Source organism: Heterocephalus glaber, unplaced genomic scaffold (assembly GCF_053883595.1).
Source record: "Heterocephalus glaber isolate CG9 unplaced genomic scaffold, H.glaber_assembly_v1.0 deba00001532, whole genome shotgun sequence".
In the NCBI taxonomy this organism is placed as follows: domain Eukaryota; kingdom Metazoa; phylum Chordata; class Mammalia; order Rodentia; family Bathyergidae; genus Heterocephalus; species Heterocephalus glaber.
The window spans coordinates 21,357,294-21,364,672 of NW_028258330.1; the positions used below are offsets into that span (position 1 = coordinate 21,357,294).

Genomic DNA, 7,379 nt, shown 5'->3' on the forward strand with positions numbered 1-7,379 from the left:
TTCTTTTGTAATGAGAGTCCAGTTTTCCTCTGCAGTGGCCACATGACAGAGCTGTATACAGAGACTGCTTGCCAGCCACACCACCTCTACTTGGCTTCAAGTCTGGCCTGGTTTCTAAAGGCAGGAGCTATCATCCATCCCATCACGAAGCTGCTAGAAGCCTTTCTCATGCTGTCTCTCAAGAGTGGCTTTTGTGCCAGGCTTCACAGGCTGCCCTCCAAGACCCTTCTTCTGAGGCTGCCAAACAACCTTCCAGAGACCCTGTGGTAGGTAGGTCTGGCTTAGGGTGCAGAGATGTCTGGAGGGCTCAGTCCCCAGAGACTCAATCCTGACAGTGCTGCCCAAAGCAAAGGTGCACAGTTAAGGCCTTGGAAGTTAGGGGCCCAGAAGCAAACAATCAGAAGCTGCCTGAGTAAGCTGCCTGAGTAGTGCCCCCAGCCTTGCAAGCCAGGCATGCTCTGGCCATGGCCTGCATTTCAGCCTTGCCTCCTTTCTCTGTTCTCCTCTGGGAACCAACCAACAGCTGCTGAGTACTATGTGGCCAAGATCAAAAACTTATATCAGAGGTCACAAACTGATAGCCTGTCACAGATATATTTTCAAATGTGTATTTGAAAATGTTGCCTCCCTGGCCATATTTTGAAAATTAGGAGATGTCACAAACAAATATCCAGATTTCTATCTTATAGATCAGTAGACATGAGAACACTGGGCCCACATTCTTGGGGGCAGGAATGGCAGCCACCTGATTCAAGCAAGCACTTTTCAACTGCTATAGTCCCCAAACAGCCCAGAGAACTGTTTTGCCTGTGTGGTTGGAGGTATTATATGTTTTACTTTGGCAGACAGATCTCCTAAAGACCTTAGGAGACGGTGAGCATCATTCCCTGCTTCACAGATGAGGAAACAGAGGCTCTGAGAGAAACTGTAATTTGCCAAGATTCAAAGCCAAATAGCCTGACTTCAGCAGCTACCCAAAGACATTTGTCTGTGGCAAAATGGGCAAAGAATGGACTATATAGTAAGGGCTATATTTTTCTTTCTTTCTTTTTTTTCAGTGGTGGGGAGGGAATGCAGGACCTCACACATGATGGTAGCAAGCATTTTACCTCTGAGCTATACCCCCAGCCTGCAGGAAGTTTATAAAAAGCAAAATATATTCAATTTCAAGTGGTACCTCTTTGCTGATATTGTAGTCTTATTCGGAGGATAAAGCTATTTAAGTGTTCTTCCTCTTACTATATGATAGTGAACAGAACCGATGTGTCACTTGAAATGTCCTTATCTGGCACAATGAAAAGCTGGCCAGCCTAGGGTGGATTCCCAAATGTATGGATCTCTGTGAAATCCAAGTCCAGAGATACATGGCTCACTCTGCAGTTCTCTTGTCCCCACATGACAGCAGGCTTCTGCTCCTACTCTTGGTTCATGTCACACAACAAAGCACACCGCAACTCCAGCTATCTGTATCAGTCTCCCCCATCATCAGTTTTGAATAAAGCCATTCCTGCTGGAGATTTAGCTCAGTGGTTTCGCCTTGCAAGCGCAAGGGCCAGAGTTCAATCCCCGGTACCAGAAAAAAAAAAAAAAGAATTAGCCAGGGATTTAGCTCAGTGGTTCCGTCGCCTGCCTTGCAAGCGTAAGGACCCGAGTTCAATCCCTGGTACAAAAGTAAAAAAAAAAACCATTCCTAATCCCTCTCCTCAGCAAATCTACAGGGCATTTGTTCATCCCTCTTGTTACGTTTATCTTATTCTTTCTCAAATTACAGGTACCTGTCCCTTGTCCACCCTCACAGTCCCTAAAGCAGGTACAGCATATAAGAAAGGGTTTCTGACTGTTAGCCTGCCAGAAGACGAACAGCCCTTATCAAACAGTGCTTCTGCCTCCCATTTTACAGGGTGGAAGAGAAGGGACCTGACCTCAGGCCACCCAGAGAGCTGATGGCAGAGCCAGGCTCAGGACTCAGTGCTGACTCCTCAGTGATGGCTCTTTCCACTGCACCAGTCTGCTTCCCAGAAACTCCCTTTTGGTTGGCTTAGCATCTCAATCAGAGGACAGTGGTTGGCACGTGACAAACTCTTCATAAATATCTGCCCATTAAGGATGCAAAACAGCTGGGGGAACAGAGCCCCCAGCTCTACTCTCATGGCCCTCAGTTCAGTATCATCTGCATCAAACCTTCACTCAGCACCATCTGTCCGTCAAAAGAAGCAATGCCCCTCAGTCCCCCAGTGGCCTAGATGTAGAAAGGCCCCATGTGGGTGAGAAGTGTAATCTCCATTGGTCAGGGTTGTGGCTCCAGCCTGCCAAGTAATCATGGGTAAATGTCCCATCTCCCAGGGTGTCAGCTGCTCCTCCTGACAGGTGGAATGTTGAGAGTAGACAGGAGAGAGGATCCCCCAAGCCTGCTAGATGGTTATGGGCACTAGACAGGACTTCCAAATGGAATTTAAGAGTCCTGGTTCTAAAAGCATCCAAAGACAGAAAAGGTCCTGGTTCACCTGAAACAAATGGATAGTTCACTAGAACAGCACCAGTGTAAGCTTGGATGGTCCCTCAGACTCTATGGCCACTTTGTGAGTTGCTGGGGACAAGAGCCAATGAGTCTTTAGGATGGTTTGGAAATGTCCAAAATTGAACAAAATCCTATTATTATCATTATTATTATTCCCAAACTCAGTATAGGGAATAAGACGTCAGTGGCATCATCTCACTAAAGCCATCCCCACCACTTGGTAGGTGTTAGGCCTTGTATCTAGATGTTCCCCCCCAAGCCTCATGCAGTCATAGGTAGGGCTTTCCAGAGGTGGCTGAATCTAGGGTGTGTGATGCTAGGAAAAAGGATATGATCCTAGGATTAAGGGTGTGAGTGCTACTCACGCTAAGGGTGGGTGGCCTGAATAAGATATAATGGACAGAAAGAGGCTCGTTGCTTGTTGCTCCTGCCTGCCATGAACTGTTTCTCCTCTTCAATGGCCCTTTGCCATGCCACCCTGTCAGTCAACTATGAACTGAAACCTCTACAAATGGTGAGCCAAATAAACTTTTCTTTCTATAATTTTGAGTGTCAGGTATTTTGTCTCAGCAACAAGAAAAGTAACTAAAACAATAAGAGAGACCATCCCCTACTCCTCCATTTCCCCATCCTATCAATATGCCTCACAGATCCTAGACATTTTCCCACACTTACATCTTTAGGTATTTGTCTCCTTCTGTTAGATGTGAGCTCCTTGGAACCAGGGATCCACTTTCCTCTCACTCTTTCCTATATCCTATGCACCAGCTCAGGACCTAGCTGATATTCAGTAACAGACACTGATTAATGTTCAGCAAAACTAGGGATCCCCTCAACTCCCCATTCTGGAATAAAGTTGCATTTAAGCTTTTTAGAACTAGTAGGTAGATGCAACCATTCCATCTGAGAGCTGGGAACACTGACTCTCAGAAGGAAACTGGCTTAACCGAGGTCACTCAGGCAGTGAGGGGTGGGGGGACTAAAAGCAACCCTTTGCCTCTTAGCCCAGTGTACTTTCTGCTCAGCATTCTCCAGGTCCCATAACGTGCAGCTGTGCAAACCTGGGCAGGACCCTTGGCTTCTCTGCCCTGATTTTATTACTTGTAAAATAGGTAAATTTATACATAGTGCCAACATGTTGGGATGGTCTGAGGAGTAAATAACAGGACTTGTGTAAAACAGAGCACAGCAAAAAAAAAAAAAAGTGTGTGTCTGTCACGACTAGGATTCAGACCCAACCATTTTCTTTGTTAAAGGGGTGTCCACCACATAGCAGCAAAGCAGAGCTTATGGCAAAAACTCTGCAGCTGTGACTCATACATGCTTCAACTCAACCAGTAAGTCCTCTGCAGGGATCACTTGGAGAAATTCCTGATCTCCCATCATAAATCCTTCAGCTTTCCTGTCTCTGAACCCCATACATATGCACAAGTGCACAGAGCTCATGCGACAGTTAGGTACTGTAGGAGGCAGCGGGACCTTTGGAAGAGCACACACTCTCACCTGGGGTCAGATGAACAGGCCCACTACTTCTGGCTGGGCAGCCATGGGAACAACACTTAATCTCTCTAAGCCTCAGTCTCCGCATGTTTAAATAGGTACACACTGTTATGAGGATTACTTGAGATAGGGAATGGCCTGGCATCCCATAAATAGTATCAAGAGAAATAAGTGGTTGTCCTCTTTTATTTTAGAGTCCACTTGACAAAATGTCAGCGCCAGAAGGGACCTTCAGGGCCATCTAGTCCAGTCCCCTGAGTATATAAATAGGGACCCAGAGACCTTGTGGGGTGCAGATAGTACCAAGGTCAGGCAATGAAGCAGTAGCTGAATGAGACCTGGGACCTGGTCTCATGACTTTCTACTGCTCACCTGTCTAGGCCCCCTTGTTCTGATCTGCACACAGCAGTGGCTGGCATGGCTCTGTTCCCAGGTTTCTTCCCTTCACCAACATGTCTTACACCAGTCAGCACCATCTGGATCCCTGGTTGCTAACATTACCACCTTCCCAGGCACATCTGACCCCACTAGCCCTACTCAGGTGCCCTAGAAGAGCAGGTAAAGTATCTGTTATCACTGCAGTGTCAATAATCACAGTATTAGTAATAGCAATAATAGTGATAACCAACACCTGTACAGGGTCCTACACTTGAATGTCTTCTCTCCTACACCATTGATACATTGCCATTTCTCCCCAATCTTACTGCTTTAGGAATGTCATTTCCTCAAATATTTTCAACTCAACACTTATAGAGTTCATACTTTAGGCCTAGCCATGGGCCAGAGGCTAGAGATGGAGAGGAAAAGCCCAGGCCTCTGCCAAAAGGATCTCAAATCTAACAGGGATTTAGGGAAAAGGGAGGACATGGTGATTTCTTTTGCCCTAACTGTTGCAGCAGCAAAATGCTTTGCCCCACCCTGTGGGGAACCTCTTTTATCATGCTGTCAAAAGGCAGGTGGTCTCTGTGTGACACTCAGCAAGAAAGGCTGAGTGTAGGCTGGAAATAACAGCACAAAGAACAATAAGAAATAGAAAATATAGGCACCAAATCTTGCCTCCCTTGTCTTGGTGAGAGTCTAGGGAGAGATTCTGGAGAGGACAGGAGAACAGCAGTGGGATTTGTGTGGAAACCTAGTCCCTGTTCCCCTGCCAGTGCACAAGATTCAGATGCTTCTGTTCCTTTAGACTGGGACTTCGCCCATAAATGCCAGGTTTTCCAAACCCAGGGCTGAGCCATATGCCTCTTTGGGACCATCATTTGCTAGAACTATGTCACAGCCCTCGCATTGGAGATGTTAGTACCTCCTGATTGCCATCTAGGCTCTCAGTCTGGTGGCCAACACACTCCAACATTCATTATTCCCTGGCAGGGACACCATCTGCAAGGATGTGGAAGCGACCGGTGGGGGTGGAGGATAGAGAAAAGGGGTAAGGACTCAAAGCAGCCACCCTCCTCCCTCTCCTAGTCTATCTCCTGCGTCCCTCATATGTGCCAAGCCCCCCATTTGAGGTGCTTTTGTGTACATCTTGTTTAAGCCTCACAATAACCCTCTGAGGCATGTATCCCTCTTCCCAGGTTTATAGATGAGGAAGCTGAAGCTTGGGGAAGGAGAGTAGCTCAATATTGTGGGGATGTCTGACACCGCCAGTGCAATGAGGCCCACAAGGTCAGTGTTTCACTCGAGAAGTCCAGAGTTCAGAGATTAACTGAGGAAACCCCAATTAGTCCATAGACTTAATTTTAAATTGCTTTAGTAGAAGGTCCTCCAACCCCTAAGACCAGCTTGAGTGGTACTTTAAAATTGTAGAGACCATTTAATCCAACTCCTATATTTAACAGACAGGTAAACAGACACCCTCACCTAAAGAATTTTAAGATGGCTACTTTGGCTAACTAGTAAGGGAAAGGCCGAGACTCCGAATCTCTGGCACTTTCTGTACATGACTCTACCTGCAGAGATCTTTTTCAGGGAAGCTCCCCTAGCCCAGCCCACCGGATGGACAGAGAAGGCCAAGGAGAGGGCAGCATATGACCAGGCCTCTCCTTGAGTCTGCAGGGCTGAGACAGGGATTAGGACACTTCCTGGGCTAGCAGTGTTGCAAACAGTGCTGCTCTCTGCTGGGGAGTGGAGGAGAAAGCAGCACATCCCATAGAAGCTCCAGGGAGAATGGAGAATCAGAACTCTCATTCCAGGGGTCATGAACATTTTTTCCAGATCTACTGCAGGGCCCTGGTGCTTCACACTGGGGATTATGGCAAGGAAGCAGTCGTTTGCAATTGACCTTGGGGTGGGTGCGGGGCTCCAAAGAGAAGCTTGTGCACTCACCAAATGTCAGAAGACAAATAGCAATGGGGAGGGCCAGTTCCCCCAACACCTTCCTAATCGCCCACCTTGGGCTATTTCCCTACTGCAATCAGCATCCTCTAATTGGTCAATTTCATGGGTGGGAGTGGGGTGCTTACGAGGATGTAGGAGAACGAAAGGAGGGTAAGATGAGTCAGGATCCATGCCTCCTGGCTGGTGTCCCCCCCCCCCCCGCAGGGATTCTACCGCAGCAAGCGTGACAAGCTGCCCCCAGTCGCTTTCCGCTGCACCCGCGGCCTCCTCACCTGAGTCCGCTTGCCCTCCGCAGTCCCGCCAGCTTGCACGACTCTGGCCCGCTTGGCGCAGCGCCTCTGCAGTCGCTGCTGCAGCCGCCCGCCTCGGATCAGCAACCTGCGGCGATGGGGAAAGAGACAGACAGGGGCGGGTGAGAGGGGGCGGAGGACGCCCTGGCAGCTGAACCCCCGGCCTCTGACAGCTGGACCACTGCAGCTAAAAACCGTGGAGACAGGCTGCCGGCTGCCAGCTCCGTCCGCAGCTCCGGGCCCCCATCTTCCCCGGCACCGGGCACTCTGGAACGAGGCGGGCGCCGCTGGGCGGTGGGCCCCCGAGGGTCCCGGGGTCCCTGTCATCACCTGCGGAGGCTTCCATGGCTTTGGCTGCCCTCCCCGGGGCGCCGGGAAGCTCTCCGGAGCCCCTGCTGGAGGTGGCTGGCCGGGTGCTCGCCGGGGCTGGGGCTGCCGGGAGGAGGGTGGGGAGGGAGAGGTGGATGCAGGGGACGAGCCAGTCGGCTGCTCGCCGTCGGCAGCTGCGTCAGCGGCCCGTCTTCACTTTCCTTCTTAAAGAGATAGTTGTTCCTCGCTCCTGAGGGTCGGGGAGTGGGGCGCTAGCACGTGGGAAGAGAGGTAGTCTCTCACCTGCAGCTAGCCTGTAGGTGAAGCTGGGCGACAGGCTTAGTAGAAAGGGTTTTCTGACAGGCTGTGTGACGCTGGGCAAGTTCCCTCATCTCTCTGAGCCTCAGCCTTCTCATCCGTGA

At 49.6% G+C, this 7,379-nt stretch overlaps 1 protein-coding gene across 16 annotated transcripts in view; it reads right to left on the reverse strand.

Moving 5' to 3' along the window:
• Snph (syntaphilin) overlaps positions 1–7,111 on the reverse strand; it is a 45,683-nt gene extending 38,572 nt beyond the window's left edge. For 15 of the 16 annotated variants that reach the window (XM_021254961.2, XM_087188756.1, XM_021254958.2 and 12 more), the window contains exons 1-2: positions 6,979–7,111; positions 6,631–6,736 (exon numbers count right to left, since the gene is read on the reverse strand). The gene's annotated coding sequence lies outside the window, so the exon portion shown is untranslated. The other variant, XM_087188750.1, reaches the window with a different exon arrangement.
• Positions 7,112–7,379: the final 268 nt, after the last annotated feature.